This window comes from Aquila chrysaetos, chromosome 23 (genome assembly GCF_900496995.4).
Source record: "Aquila chrysaetos chrysaetos chromosome 23, bAquChr1.4, whole genome shotgun sequence".
NCBI lineage: Eukaryota > Metazoa > Chordata > Aves > Accipitriformes > Accipitridae > Aquila > Aquila chrysaetos.
Genome location: NC_044026.1, coordinates 10856205 through 10872920, shown reverse-complemented (window position 1 = coordinate 10872920; position 16716 = coordinate 10856205). Strand labels below are relative to the sequence as shown.

At 44.9% G+C, this 16716-nt stretch overlaps 1 protein-coding gene across 3 annotated transcripts in view; it reads right to left on the bottom strand.

Annotated features, from left to right (window-relative positions):
• Positions 1 to 16157, bottom strand: part of JADE3 (jade family PHD finger 3) — a 67359-nt gene extending 51202 nt beyond the window's left edge. Inside the window, exon 1 of one of the 3 annotated variants that reach the window (XM_029999060.2) lies at positions 15940 to 16157. The gene's annotated coding sequence lies outside the window, so the exon portion shown is untranslated. Of the gene's footprint in view, positions 1 to 15740; positions 15800 to 15939 lie in introns of those variants that run through there. The other 2 variants (XM_029999063.1, XM_029999062.1) reach the window with 2 other exon arrangements.
• Positions 16158 to 16716: the final 559 nt, after the last annotated feature.

Genomic DNA, 16716 nt, shown 5'->3' with positions numbered 1-16716 from the left:
ACCACTCCCCTCTTTTTTCTGAAAGCCAGTCTTAACATATCAATTCAGAAACATTAAATTCATTCACCTCAAATTAATGAGCAAGGGGCTCTTCGCCAGTAGGTAAAAAAACAGAATAGTGCTCCCCAGCCTGGAAGGGTGCAACCCCCCAACTTCCCCGTCAGCAGTAAGTTCAGGAGCGGGGCAATGAAAGCACAAGAGACACTTGCCCTCCTCTCCGCACACACTGTGCCAACAGACTCTGCATTTCTACTCCCTGGGTGCATTTGAAAAAGCAATGGGGCAGCAACAGAAACCGTGGCAGAGAGAAATAGAAAAGAAAAAAAAAAATAATTTATAGGAGCTAAAGGAAAATGTAGACACAGAAAACAAAACTTAGAAATGCACAGTAGCTTTTCATAAATACCGCCTGGAAACTAAGCGTCACCAGGGGAAAAAAGCATCTGGAAGATTTATTTCTTAAAATACAACTTTTAACAACAGAAAGCCATTTGGAACAAAGACCTATTTTTGCAGTTATCGCTACTGTTATATTATCATTCCCTCTGTAATTTACCGTAGTACTTACCAACGGCCAAGCCTCCAAAACAAGAATTGTGCTGGTTGAAAACAGTGCTTTGTGCTTCTCTCCTTAACTGTCCCACACGCTGCACTGCCATTTTCAAAAAAAAAAAAAAAAAAAAAAAAAAAAAAAAAAAAAAAAAAAAAAAAAAAAAAAAAAAGACGATCGCAGGAAAAAAAAGATCTGCCAGGGTCCTGGAAAACGGCACCAAGATAGGACCAAGAGCTCAGACTGTGCATAACAGAGGCTCTGCAGCCTCTCCAGGTGAGCCCCTTCCACCCTGCACAACCCTCACTGCCAGAAAGCTTGTCCTGGCACTTACAGCATACACAGCATCCATCTCCCTTGACATAGCTCAAGCTCTTTACCAGGTCTCTCTCTGCACTGGACCCTGAAGAGTTCATCCCTTTCTTCTTTACACAGTTAACTTCATGTCTGAACACTACACTTAACTCTTCTGTTAATACGTCCTAGTCTTTTCTCCAGAATAAATAAAACCCAGTTCTTTCACGCTCTGCTCATAGGCCATGCTTTCTACATTTCTGATCCTTCTAGTTGCTACTCTCCACCACCCTTTCTAAGGCTGGCACACAAAACCACTATGAGGTTGTGATGCCCAAACCTGGTCGAAGTCTTCCAATTGAACCGTTCCCGACACTGAAAATACTCTCATCTTGTTACAGAAAAGTGTCCTTTACTGCCATGTGAGTTGCGGATAATAATTCTGTGTACAAACTCCAGTGCATTTGCTTTTGCAACAGCATGACTCCGCTGCCTCACGTCCTGGCCGTGAGCAGTTCTTGCTGCTGGGCCCATGGCTCCCAGCCTGCAGGCGTGCAGCTGAACCCTCCTGCCGCAGAGCTGCCTCTCCGCCCCGTCCAACCCCTCCTTCCAGAGCCCTTCTCCAATCTGTCAAAATGACCCCAAGTTCAAAGCATCTTCTCAAATAGACACACAGCTCCACCCAGTTTCATCCAGGTATTTAATGAGCAGAGTCCTCATTCCTTCACCCACAGCATTAATGGCAAATATTAATTAATACTGGACATAGGAGAGACCACTTAAGTCTCACCAAATTCACCTGTCTTGTTTAAAACTAATAAGTAAATATCCTCTCAGTTTTCTAAGCAGCTGCAAACATTCCTGTGAGCATTTCACCTAATCCACATTTCCTTAGCTCGCTTCTCATAACATGCGTTGTCTGATAACTTGCATCATCTACTGTGCAATTCTCACCTCACAAATGACTTTCAAGACTGAATTAGAAAGCTGGTCTTGTGATGCTTCCCATCTCTTTCACAATAAGTAATCCCACAGATAAAACAACTGCTTTTGTGGGAAAGGTATTAGAAAATCATTTTATTATTTCCTATTTTTTTACAGACTGTTTCAGATATCAAATGCATGTAGCCAGTTCCCCATAGACTACCAATAACATTACACAGACCTTTTACAAAAGGCAGATCAAGATTTTAATACTACCAAGACAGCATAGGAAATAAAGCCAGTAGTTTTCGAGATTATAAATAAATTATAGTATGAAGCCAGAAGATAATGGTACTCTTCCCCTTATAGTTCTGGAAAAATCATAATAGAAACAAGTATCCAAATACCAAAACCGTATCCAGCGTATTTAACTGAAGAGATACTTCCAGGCAATACTTATCCCATGGGGACCAGAAGTAGAAAAGAAAAAGTCACTAAGCTTCAAGAAAAGTCTTCTAAAATCCTTATTAAGTATTCATAACAAACAGGCTTGGATTTTTGCTTGTAATAAACTGTGATCCAACGCTGCTTCTTCACAAGCTTCTAACAGTGCTAACTACAGTGAGTATTCATCAGCTGCTTGATTTTTACCTCTCTTCCACATTGGCTTACCCAAAAAAGTAGTTCAGTATAAATTCACAATCTCATTGTAAAAATCTAAAGATAGTCCATCTCACCTTAAGGTAGGTCAGAGACACAGAAAGCACCTAGCAAAGCCTGCAACTCTCTAGCACCTTCACTTCCTTCCACCGTCACAAAAATATTTCATTACACCTTTACGCAGCAACAAGCCAATTCTTAATAATAGCCACTGACTTAGTAATTCCTAGCAGCCAATTAAAATTTGCTGTGAGAACAATTTCCCACAGCGGCTTACCCCATTTTCAGACAAACAATGCAGCAGGATGTCTAGAAGGACAGGTTTCATAAGGCAACTAACAAGTAACATCAAGCCATTTTATGAAACGCTCTGAAGTCCAGGGCCCCTAGGCACTCGGATGGTGACCCAACGCAGCAGTTATTTAGCACGTGTGTAGCGCCAGCCATTCTGCAAAATACTCAAAACTTCTTATTCGTTACTTGAAATTACTTGTTACACCATATAATTAACATATACATGCAAAAAAGCAAGTCAGGGGCTGAAACAACTGCCCTTACAGGGAAAAGCTACCAAGACCAACATACAGGGAAGATTTAATTTAAACACCTAACCTAAGGCACACACAAGGTTGTCTATATTCTTCATATACCGGCAAGATACTAACATTAGTGAAACAAAGGCATGAGTCTGTAAGAGATCAGCTGTAATGGGATAAATTTAAGAAAAAAAAGTTTAGGCTTAGCATTAAGGAAACGTCCTGACAGTCAGAACTGCCGGTCCATGTCCCCAGGGGAAGAATCCGAGGCTGCAGCTCTTGACGTTTAAACAAAGATTGGACAAGAGTCCTGGTAGACTGCACTGCCAAGACGACATGCTCCAGCTCAGCGTTTCTCAAACCAGCCCGAGGGCAAGGCAACAACAAATGGGACCCAAGTATAAAGAGGAGGACTGCACAAAGCGGTTTGTTTGGCCTGTCTGCACTGAGGACTGCACCTAGCCACACAGACATGTTGCTGTGGAGCAGCAAGTACTGTGCATCAGCTACTCCACAGCACACGTGCATACCGCTGTGTGTTGGCAAGAGCAAAGCAATCCCAAGTAGCTATTCCACCCCTACGTCTCTCCTCCCTACATCAAAGACTGAGGGATATATATGCACCGAGGGGTACTACAGCTGCACGTAAGGACAGTCACTGCACATCAACTTAGGTACGTGCTCCTCTTTTTCAGAACAAAAGTTAAGGAGATGTATTACTTCAGCCTGGTGCAGGATGCATCCCTCCTGGAGGAGTGGGCATTCCCTGCGGCAGGTCGCATTGCAATGCAGAGGAGCATAGCAGAAAGAGACCACAAATGCATGTGGCAGAAGCCTGCAGTAGAAGAGCTAAATTGGGATAAAAGTATCACGAACGGACAGGATGCTTCCTGAATCCATGAAGCCTGGAATAGGGTACAGGCAGAAGTAACAAATGTATTTTGGTGCTAGCTACTACCAGGAGCTAGCAAAGGGGGCTGTGAGCCACAGACCAGCAAAACCAGGTTATTTATGAGGACCTGGAGCCAAAAAAATAAATCCCGTTCTTGAGGAAAGGCAACACTACAAGTCTTGCCATTAGCCACAGCCACATGTTGGCCCGTCGGATATTAACTGTCAACCCACCTCATTCAACTTGTACATCCTGTCCTAAACAGATGTGCTCGTGTGCATTTCCTAAAACTGAGCAATGGCAGTACTGCTTCATGCTACATTCTGAAGGGAGGTTCAAGTGAACATTTCAGAAGCAATCATCTAGATAACCTAGAAGCATCTTTTCCCATAGCTAATTTCCATTATTTAATGCAACTATATTTGTGGACAGTTATAGATATCTTTAGTGGAGATCTTAAAATAAAAAATAAAATGGTTCACCAAGTGTGAGAACTTCTAGAGTATGGTAACAGATGTTATGTTTCTGATGGCACAGCCATGCCGTTCTCATCCACTCTGCACCAAGTCCCATGACCCCACCACACACACAAGAGAGTCACAAATTCTAAAAGCAGCATCAGTGTTTCTTGCCGGATCCCCCACACGCTGACAAAATAAAAGATGAAGGGCCAGATTTAGACTTCGGACTGAAGTAATACCAAACTGTACTTCAATGCCTTCAAGTTAGATCTCTGGCTCTGGAACAATAAGAAACAACAAACCCCATAAGGCTTCAACTCCCCATGCACCAAATGAAAAGGTCTTTACAGTGGGACTCAAAAGTGCCCAGCACGTTCAGGACAGCCAGCTCACACACTGAAGAGGGAATAACGCCAGAAATCTCTCCTCTCGTGGATTCAACCGCTGATTTGCAGCCCCGTAAACTGATACCTTCGGGAACCAGATCCAAGCTTGGACCTTTCCTCCTCCTCACCTCACATGCACTCTTCAGGCATCCAGTTCAGCATCATGTAAAGCCTCAGCAGTTGCCACACCTGCAAAGGCTGTCCCTCATTCTGCACCTTACCAGCCCTCCTCTCCGTCCACTGAAATTCAGCCCCAAACACCTCCTCCTTCCCAACCCCAGCTACCAGACCCTGGCCCCTTTCCCTCAACCCCTTTTCCTCACAGGACTCTGCTGCTGCCTACCTGGAGCACACAAGCACTCATGGCCATCCCCACTACTCCACCAGAAGACCAGTCTGTGCAAGCTTTTCCTAATATACATCATGCCGTTTAGCTTCAACCACTTACTCGCAGGATGGCCACCAACTGCTAGGCAGTGTCAGGAGAAGCTCGTGCCTCAGCCTCCAGCTTTCATGAAACAAATGAGCCTGATCAGCCTCTGTTCCTATCATGGTCAATGCCAAGTAGAAAAAACCAAAACTAACCCACAACTGATTGACATCAGTTAGTGTTAAAGAAAAGATAAAGAATACTTTATGTCTGGATTACAGGAGGAAAGCTCGCTCACAGTTGGATGGCAGTAGTCAAGAAAAGACCGTGTCTCCTTTTCCAGATACATGAAGTTGCAATGCTCACCAGTGTGCAACACAGGGGTTCGTACAGGCTACAGATCATGCGCTTTCCAGTTTCTTCAACTGCTCTGGGTATGAGCAATTTGAGTACTTAAAGTAGTGTGGACATACTCAATATTCCCGGCCTTGAAGGTGGTCTCAGTACTCACAGAAAAATCACCCTCATCAACAGCTCACCTCATTTCAAAAGGCTTAGTCAGTATTTGACTGAATGACAGTCAGTTCCCAGAGAAAAAAAAAACAAAAACAGAAGGGCAGGAGAAAAGTAACAGAGCGTTAACTTCATTTGCTCATCACAGTGATTTAAAGTACTTGCAACATCCTTCATCAAACTTGAGACGTTGGTATTTGTGAGATTTCATAAGGAAAGACCCCCTGTTCCTTCTTGGTCAGACATCTGATCATCACACCAGCACTCAGACTGTCACCTCCCCCTGCAAAGAAACCCCATAAGTAAATAAAGCACCCAAGCTTTGCACTTAGACCACAGAACACAAGGCTTGGAGCGCAATCAAATGACAATTAATGAAGCAGCAGACATGAAAACACAGTAAACAAGACTTCATCAACTTCAACCTTTGTGGCTGCAAATTCCAGAGCAGCAACCAGAAATTAATTCTTCCTTGAAGATGATCTGAAATGGTTGGAAAGGGTTGGAATTTTTTTACTGCTATGAAAGAGAAACCTGTGTCAACTAACTAATCCTTTTCCAAAGCCATTCCCGCTCAGTCAGACAAAACACATGACAAGCTCCGAGAAACAAGCAGGGAAATTCTGGCCTCGGTGGAGTCAATAGGAATTAAAGTCAGTGCGAAAACAAAGCCAGAAATTAGCAAGGCATTTATGTGATGAATCTGTGAGCCTAACTCCTAAGTGACAAATTTGAGTTTATTTCTTCTCAAAATTTCCTGATGCAGACATGTTAGGGAAGGGGCAGGGGGTTGCAAGATCAAGTTGTAATGCAAAAGAACTATTCCTTTAAAAGCACCCACTGCAAGAAGAGCTTACTGTCAAAAGGAAAAATGTGACCTTTAATAAAATTACCTATAAATATAAAGACCTTTATGATTTCTTGTAGTTTATTAAAGTAAGACTTCTGCTATATAAAGCTGTCGCCTCTATGGAGGCAAAGCTTTTGACGCTGTTTAGCAAGGGGTTAAACTAGACAGAGACTGCCACTCACATTAACAGGCTCCCACCAGTTTTGAGGACAGCAGGTAATGCTGACCCTCACAACACACTGATATTTCTGCACTTTGGATACACAAATGGCACCAAGGTCCCCTGTGCTACACTTGCCAAACCTCACCAATGACCCAAAGGGAAAAAAAAAAAAAAAAAAAAAAAAAAAAAAAAAAAGAAAAAAAGAAAGAAAAGGAAGACAACTTGCTTTAACAGGTTTGCTCCCTGAAACTTTTACATCACTTCTGCTTACCTGAAGGACAAAAACTTCTATAATCCTGTCAGTCTTGGAAAGCTCAACAGAGAAAGTATACACAGGAGCTGAGCTTGTTCTCCTCTGAGAACTACCATCACACAGTTAAACGCACAATACGGACTGATTAAATCTCGATGAGCCTATAAGAGACCATGAACACGCAGAGGTGCTACAGAGTACCCTAATGTGGCATTAAAACCTCTGAAAGCATCTAATGATGCTTTATTATGGCCAAAGAAGTTTGGTACAGGAATGAAGCAGGCTTAACTTCCATAGTCCTCGTGCAAGGGCTGACACTAATGCCATTTCTTCAGAATTAAACCTATATGACCAGTCTGATCATTATAACATAGTTACATTAGTGCAACATCCTCAAATAGTTAGAAAAGCTAGTTTCTTTGATAGAATGAGCTTAATATAGATTCCTTAAAATGATTTCAAGGGGGAAAGAAAAAAAGCATTTTGACAAAAAAAATCATCATAGGGTAGAAAATGGTTAGAAAAGAATTTGAGAACAAGTGCGTCCTGGTTACTTCTAAGTGTTTTGAAAGTTACTCCACTAAACCAATGCTCTGCCACTGTCTTGTTTTTCCAGCGGTTCCTCTTGATACATAAAAGTAAGTTTGCTTTTGAAACATACTTATTATCTGTACAAAACACACATCAGCAATTGTATTTACTTTAAGTCCAACACACACATTCAACTTGCTCAACCAAGCACAACTTACATATGTACAGGCATAAGAGCACAGTTTTTGTTAAATACACAAGCAAAATACTCATCACATCAATACAAACGTTCACTGAAAAAAAAAAGTGTTATAACATGAATGCTTTATTTTCTATGAATATTAAAAAATACAACTTGATTTTTCAGTGGATGATGCTTTTATATATACACATATGGAAACCCACACAAATGTACCAGCCACAAAAAAACAACACCTCACAAAAAAAACATTGATGAGGGAAAAGCCCCTCTTTATCAGACCTAGCAAACCTACACAAATCTTATTTAAAAAAAAAAAAAAAATCTCAAAAGGTCTGCCAAAATATTTTCAGGCTGACTGCAAATAATCTGGAAGTCCATACTGTCTGGAGTCTGGTACAGGAGACAAATTTAATTTGACCTAGCTGATTTATAAGGTCCCAAGAAGACTGCAAGACACTCACTAGAAATGCCGTTTTCTCCAATAACAAGGAAAAAGTTGGGAAGTCAAGGCAAAAAGAAGAGGGGACAGCCAACGGGAGACTACAAAGGCATCAAAGACATGGCTGGGGGAGATAAGTAGGGAACTATTAATCACGTTCAAGTTGTCATGTGGACTTGAGGCGGCTTTTTTTTTTCCCTTTTTAATTTAGTTTAGACATTTTTTCCAACTCTTAACCCATTCATACCTCAGAAGTGGACTGTTTGAAATGTGGAAGTCAAGCATGCAGAAGCAAACGTGCAGAAAACAAATTTATTTCAGTAATCTTAAAAAGAGAATGAAACAGCACCTGCAAGAGCTATTAGAGTTCAGCAAGCTAAATTAATGCATATCCGTGTTTGCTGTTACATATCGAGGCTTCTGAAAATCTAGAACAAGTACACAGAAGATGCCAAACAAAGGATCTAAAACAGCACTTAAGCCAGATTAATCCCGTAATGGGAGTCACGGGGCTCTGACTGATACCGAGCTGATTGTCAGGAGTGCAAGCTTTCTAATAACTTACGTCCCACCTTCTGAAGTTTCACAGCATTTATAGAGAAAGAAAAACAAAATCATACGTCAGATCTAGCAAAGAGCCATATATATTCAGTTTTAAGCAATAGAGGAAAGAGAATACACTAAGTACTGATACATAAAGTAATTTTTAACCTCCTCCTCTTTCACTGAGCTCATGCCAGAGCCTTTATATTTGACAACTGTTGTACCACAGCTATTTCATCTCTGTATAGGTGTACAGATCTGATTAGAGCAAGTCAGATCTCCACCAAAATTGCAGAAGCATACATGGATGTAACCTGCTAGTCACTGGCAAAATTTCATTCAATTGCCACTGTAAGTAAACTCTTTGTACGCTATGTGTATAAAAATGGTTTTTGATGAAAAATACGCTCACTACCAACTTCAACATACTTCACCGTCTGAAAAACACCCAAGAAAAGAAAAACTTGTAAAATTTTCACAAAATCTCACTGGGAAATTACAGTATGAGATCTTAAAAAATACAAAAACAACAAAAAACCAAAATGAAACCACCTAAATTGACGGATACCAGTTGCAAAGAACACACAAAACCATCTTGCATTATTTCTACTTATATAAAAATTTGGAATTATTTCATCCCACAGGTTTTTTCACCTTTTTCCTTTTCTTTTTTGGCCCAAAAAAGTGAAGAAGCACTAACCAAAGAAAGTGCAGAAAACTAATTTCTGTAACACAGACTAAGTATTTTGCAAAAATAATTTCCATAGAAGAATCAATACCATTAAGCAGGAGTGAATTTTATTTCCTATGTATGCCAACAGCCATTACAATATTGTTGCTCATAAACAAGCACCTTGTATTAAGACCAACCTTTTAGTTCCTCCCTCACTCTTAGCACATTCTGTTGCAGAGCTGCAAGTTCAAATTTGTCAGGCAAAATGCTTCACTTACTTCTTAAGATTGCTCATTTCATGCTACGCTGGAAATTATTATGTTGTTAACATAAGGAAGACTGCAACTTCATTATCAGGTTTAAGTATCTGCCTTTCAGTTGCTTAAATGACAGTCAATCTGATTTTTGTAAAAGAACACAACTGCTCTTGAATTAGGTTGAAGAGTTGCTAGAACTCCCCCAAACAAGGTTACCGCTATCAAAGCTGACAACCAGTAACCTTTCTCTTGTCAGACCACCAGTCAGCAGTTCTTGAAAAAACACACAAAAAATATTTCCTGTGCTTGAAATGAGCATTACTTCTCCTCATCAAACAACATTTAACAAGGTTTATATTGCACTGCAGAGTAAACACCTGTTATCGCTATTTCAGTCAGTTACCTGCTGGGAAAAGAGCCTGTTTACATGAAAGCAGGAACAGGAGTACGAGATTGTTACTCCTCTTCCCTTGCAAGTACTAATAAAAGTGGGAGAAGTCTTACTCCTACCTCGCCTTCTGCTGAGGCTCCTCCTCACCAGATAATTGCTGAGCCTACCATTTTCTTGCGCGTCTCCGTAAATCGCTCGCATACTGTGTGTTTTAGCTCCGTGAGGTTTTTGGTTGGGTTCCCCCCCACCATTAAAGCCAAAACCCAGGTGGGACATGGCACTATTTCAAACGATGAGTCCTCTACAGTCACTTTGATATCAAAGCCTGCAAATTAACACTGGAAAAGTATTAAAGAAATACAAGCAGTTAAAAGCAGAACAATAAAGAGAATTAAAAAACACAAGTAATCTCACTAGGGACATTTTTTTCCTCCCTTGACAGGATACACCTTTCTCCTATACATTTTTGTATCCAGCGGTTCAAGTTGAAAGATTTTCTATGCAGCAGCAGAAAGAAAATACTGCCATTTTATTCTGCTATACTTGATACGTGGAGAAAATTTAAATATTTGTGCATTAAAAATAATAATTTTCTCAATAATCTTCACGCTTTTTAATAAAGAATTATTTAAAAATTGCCTGGTCTGTTAAACCAATACTCACATTTTTTTTAAGTGGTATGAATGAAAGCTCAGAGTTTAGTTATGATTTTCAGGTACTGGTAAACACCCATGTTACTGTATCAACCCAGAAGTGTATCAACCTAACAACCAAACTGCATCAATCTAACAACCAAAATATCTTTAGCAAAAAACTTTTGTCTAACGTTTGTAGCAGATACGTCATTTACTTGCATATTTAAAGAATTTCAGTCATCCAGTATTACACGATAAACTATATATCGCAATTAAAAGCTATTTAGCACACAGGCATGTCCTATGCAGAAGTTTTCCTCCCACTACTTGATCATTTACCCAACAGCGTATTCCAAAACAAGAACTACCTGTAAATTTAAAAACACAGCTTAGAAAACACTTCGTAACACAGTCACGCAGAATTAACCATTTGCAATAAATGCCCCTGTCAGTTGTTTTGCTTTGCACGGCCTGGCAAGCGGGGTACCACCCCTCCCTTTGGAGGATCCCAGGCATCCCGGCGTCTTCTCACCCACCGCACAGCCCTAGCTCTCAGAAGCTGTTGGACTTGCCGTACATCAAACCACCTGCGCAGGCATGAAACTGCTCTCTAGGACACAAACGAGAGCCTGAGCCTTTCACCAGCAATGGCCACCACACAGCCAGGAGCTTTTAGTGGATACGACAGACCCTCGGAAAACATTCAAGCAAGAATTTTTTAGAGTGGGGGAGGGGAAAAGGAAAAAGAAAAGAAAGGGGGCAAGGGGGAAGCCCTGGACAGTAGATCAGTGAAATAATGCATAATTCCCTCAAGACCGTGTGACAAGCATATTCGGTTTAGCAACCAGTCAGGCATGTGTATAAACCTGTTTTTTAACATCTCCCTACAGCTCTAATTAAAACACAAGGAGGCATTAATGACACGATATGTTATGTTCAGCATTCAATTCAATAAGCAAGAAACACAGCTCTGTAATCTAATGCTGTAACAGGTGTACTTTAAAGAAGGAAAGCACTCCAAAGTTTTCAAACAAAGTTTAACAAGCTAAGGCAAGCATCCCAGTGTTTAATCCAGGTTTTAACAAATAGCATCAGCAGTCACGAGCTTATCCTCCCACCTTCTCCTGCTCCTCTGAACAGGGTGACTTAACAAGTGCCAGTGGAGCCTCCGCAGCCGTGCTCACAGCTCAGGGTCTCTTCCATTTCTTTAAATCCAAGTAAAGCTTGTATTATAGCTCTACAAATGCAGGAGCTTTCATTAGGTCCAAGATCACACATCCCAGACTGCCCTAATCCCCAAATTCTTGGTCTCCTACACGCTGAAATAAGATCTTAAATGCTGGAAAAGTTCAGATGCCATCTAGAGAAGGGTGACTTGGAAGTAAATAAATATGAAAGAGCGAACAGCCCAGGGAAACAGGGAGGTGGTTAGTAATGACACAGACATCTCTTTGCAGAAGTCAACACCCAGGCTGTCACGTTACACTTCTAAACTTCTTTGGCAGATACCACCTTACAGCTGAAATAAGTTGATGCATCAATAAAAATATTATCTAACACAATTTTTAGAGGTTCCGAACATCAGATGTGCAGTTGTAGCTAGAAGATAGTATCAAGAAAAGCAATTTTAAAGTGATGGTGTCATTGATCATTTAACATGGATAAATATAAAAAGAAGTCACCTCTCCCTCTTTTTATTTTAAATAGCAGCATTAAGTTAAAATCAGCTGTGTGCTTAAATGCAACATTTCATGTAGTTATCTCACTTTTCAGAGGTGCCATCAAGCCTACAGATCTCTGGCATCTCCCACTCCCACCTGACCCAGCCTCCACCAGCAAAAAAACTGCCAGGGCCCTGACATAACATTTTATACATTAGCTCTTCAAGATGCAAATAGCATCTGTTGGCTTCCATTACATAAATATCCCCGATAAGAGCTATTATTAACTTGTTAGTTTCCATTTTAAGTAAAGTATGTCAAAATTGCATTTATGTCTCCAATTACATGAAGCCTCAAGTCTTATAAGCACTTCAGATCTTCAGAAAAGAGAAACGCCACATGATTTCAGAGGAAGAGTTCCCCTCTCCAGAAATTCAAAAAAAGCCCCTGAGTCCCTTTAGCTGTAGCTCCCGCAAAAATTGTGGGAGTGGGGAGAGATTCAGCTGGCATGATCAAATGGCAAGTTTTGGCTAAGTCCATTTCTGTCTATAATGCAAGAAGTCACCAGCCAAAAAGCAATGACGCCACTGATCTAGACAAAATAGCAATTTTTTGGTTATAAGAGTGCATCGAGAGAATGACACCCACGCTTAACAAAATATTAACTTTTAAATTTCGGTTGAATACAACATTCTTTGTTATTAAATTGCCCTGTATTTTCTGAAGAGTGGGCATAATGCTACACTATCAAACCTATTCAGTAAGAGCCCCCAAAACCACATACCACCTTCTAAAGGAGACTTCTAGGGACTGAAGGAGAAAGACACACCACAGAAGCACAGGTTTATATAAACATTTTCATCCATGGATCGTAAAAGACAGCCTACAAAAATGGGTACACATTCCTACTCTGGATATACCCCAGGTCTCGCCAAGATAACCAAAAACGTACAGACACCATGCCGTGCTCCTTACCCTCTGGGGCATGATGGTCAGAAATTAATTCCAAAGATTGAAATAAGCTACCTAAATAGACCACGTGGAACATTGTAGGGGTATCAGTTTCAAACTCAAGGCAGCTTGTACAGGGTTTAACTTCATTTCTCACCAGCGGGTCTAACAAATCCAGCCGCGTTCACCACAGCCTCGGACACCTGCCGTCAGGCCAGCCAGGAGTTCAGGTCACCAGTCAAGCCACCCCACAGGCCAGCTGCAGCAAGCTCTTTGGGATGAATGCTCTACAGCACTTAGCACGTGGTAGCTACTACAGTGACCACGCACATGCGTGCCTGCCTATATGTACATATATAAAGCTGTACAGGTAAAAATAATACTCAATTGTAGCCAAGCAGCCTTTGTAAATTCTCCTCCATAAGTGAGCCACCCAGATCTATGAAACCTACACGTATTTTAAAAACCAAAAGAAAAAGCCCGCAACAATCTCAGGTATGCCAATAAATCTCGGACGCAAACTTCTGATTTTCTGCCATGGAGAGGAAGTCCACAGAACCGCGGAGAAGGAAGAAGCTGGGTTTATTCTAACGCTACACTGAGATCCGCTAGCCCAGGCTTTTACATTCACAGCGGATTTTCACGATTTTAACGAGATCCCAAATGAACATGCATCCTTGCCAATAAATGCCACTGCATATGTTCCTGCATCAGCTCTCTAGCAAATCTTTGCAGGTACCTGCCACACGTACATAATGTAAATAAAGCAAACAAAAAAAAAACCCCCACAGTTGCGCTGACTGACCCAACTCAGGGGAATTTTTCCTGCTGGGGGAGGAAGGGAGGCCTATTCTGTAAAAGGAACCTAGAAAGAGGAAACATCAAATGAAGGACAGGTAATAGAAACAGCTCTCATTATTCTGATGACTTTTACTGCATCTGAAGCCCAACTTTTGCAGAAGAGAGCTTTCTCCTGCTCCTCTTTGGCACTAAAAACAGGGCATGTCATGTCTAGTCTGGAAAGAGGTCAGAAGTTCAGTTAAAAAAAAAAAAAAAACAAACCAAAAAAACTTTAGATCCTAAAAGCACTAACTTGCTTTTAATTTGAAAAAGCACTTTCTTAACTAAAGCAACTTCAAATTGCATTTTCTCCCCTCAGTAAGTGCAGGGGAAGGCTTTTCTGACATCCTGCTAAGGAACAATGTGGCAGGCTTGAAAGTTATGCTAACGTGCCTTTATCCAGGTCGCCCTTTCCTCTCTAAACCCATCCAGCTCTTGCACTTTCAGGTTAGATCTAACCATCGCTAAGATATGGTCTCAACTTTGTAGAGATTAGCAGGTGTGCTCGAGATGCTCTACAGAAGAGCCCACAACAAGCACCAACATGACGTAAAAAGCTGGCTGCAGATAAAACATTTCGCATGCACCAAGACAAAACACAGTTCCCTTCATCTTTCAGTTTTAGTGCAAAGGCTCTTTTACGTTAACAGAGATGCACAATAGCTTTCAAGTCTCTAGCGTATTTTAATCACAGAATGTCTAATCACAATTGGATGCCGTCTCCAGCACCCCCTTCTCCTGGACATAAAAAAAAAAATACAGCTTTAAAGTACAGTGCTAATTTAGTGATATTTTAATTAAAGTACATAGCCATTCATTATAACAATTTGCAAGCAATAGCCAAACTCTTCAAATAACTACAAATGCTCTTCATAAAAGAACTGTAGTTAAAAACCAGAAAAAAGCAGCATTTATTCTTCCCATTAAGACGTTATTTTAAGGTGCCCTATAGCCAATCCTCCCACTAATCATCACGGAATTATTCGCGAGTGCGACTTTTGCTCCATCCCCGGCCGCTAATCACACCGGTCGCCGCCGTACGTCCGTAAGACGAAGCCATGCCTTTGCAGAGAGACGAGCAACGTTAAAGCCAACGCCGTGCGAGGCAGGGAGGTTTCATTTGGAGAACCGAAGCCGGGACCTTCCCGCTCCCGTCCCGACACGCACGGGGGGCACCGGGGTGCGACCCGCCCCCGCTGCCCCGGGTGAAACTTACCTCGGCGGCGCGCCGGGCCGGGCCGGGCCGGGCCGGCGGGAGGGCAGCGCTAGCGCTTCATTGTCAAACTCAGTTCTAGCAAGTTCCTCGACATACTGGCGGAGCGGGGCTCGGCAGCGGACGAGCGCCCGGCTGCCTGCCTGTCTGCCCGGCTGTCTGTCCGCCCGCCACGCCCAGCCGCGCTCCGCAGGGCCCCGCCGGCTCGGGCACCGGCGGGTCGCCGCCTTCTCCGGGCTGCGGCGAACAAAAGGGCGCTTCGCCGGGGGCCGCCGCCGCCGCCGCCCAGCCCCTGCCGCCCCCCGCGGGCACAGCCCGGCGAGCGCGGGGGGGGGGCGGAGCGGCGGCCCGACTCCGGCGGGGCGGCGGAACCGCCGCAACTTTTCCCTCCGGACGCGGCCGAGGACGCAGCGCCCACGCCGGACGGGCGGCCCGCCGCGGCACCCGGCGCGGGGGGGGACGCTGCCCGCCCGGCACGCCACGGCCCGGCCAGGCCGCCACCCCCGCCCCGGCTCGGCAGCCCCCCTTCCCCCGCCCCGGCGCCCCACGTACCCGCAGGACCCGCCGCCGCTTCCTTCTCCTCCTCCTCCTCCTGCTGCTGCCGCCCGGCCTTGGCGCCAAACGCCGCCGCCGCCTCCCGCCCGCCGCAGGCCCGGCGCCTCCCCCGCGCACAGGCCCGGCGCGGCGGCCCCGCCGGCCCGGCGCCCGCCCCCCGCCCCGCCTCCATGCGGGCAGCCCGGGCCGCGCTCACCTCCCGCCGCCGGCGCGGCACGGCACGGCCCGGCGCGCCGCCGCCGCCGCCTCCTCCTGCCCTGCTCGCCGGCGTGGGCGGCCGCGGCCGTCAGGGCTGGCGCTGGCGCTCCCGCCGCGGCGGCGGTTGCTGCTGCTGCTGCTCCTGCGGCGGCTGCTGCTGGTGCCGTCCCGCGCCGGCGCGCATCGCCTCCGCCCGCCCGCCCGGGCCCGTGGCCGGCGGCGGCTCCCGCCCTGCGTGCCGGCTGCTCGGCGCGCCCGCAGCCAGGCCCCGGCCCCGCGCCGCCGCCGCCGCCGCCACTCCTCCTCCTCCTCCTCCGGCGGCAGCCGCCGCACAAGAGCCCTATTGTATTATTGACACTGCTGCGCTCCAGGCCCCGCCTCTTCCCCTTCCCTTCCCTCCCTGCCCGCGCCGCGCCGGGCCTTCCTGCCAGCTGCGCCGGCAGAGCCGGCCCCCGCCCCGCCAGCGGGCGGGAAGGCGCCTGAGGGGAAGGCGCCTGAGGGGAAGGCAGGCCTCGGCCGCGGGCCTCGGGGCTGAGGGGAGCGAACCGCGCCCGGGACCGGGTGAGAGGCGGGAGATGGCTCCCACCTCACTCGGGCATCGCTTCTCCCTTCGAGGTGCCCGGGGCAGACGATATGCGAGCGGCAGACGGCGCCTGGCCGGTGTCCACTGGCTGCCGAGACCCAACTTTGGTCTGGGCGACCGGCGGCAGGGGCGGCCGGGCCCCTCGCCACGTCCCACCCGCCTTCCAGCAGCTTCCGAGGGCGCCGCGCGCCC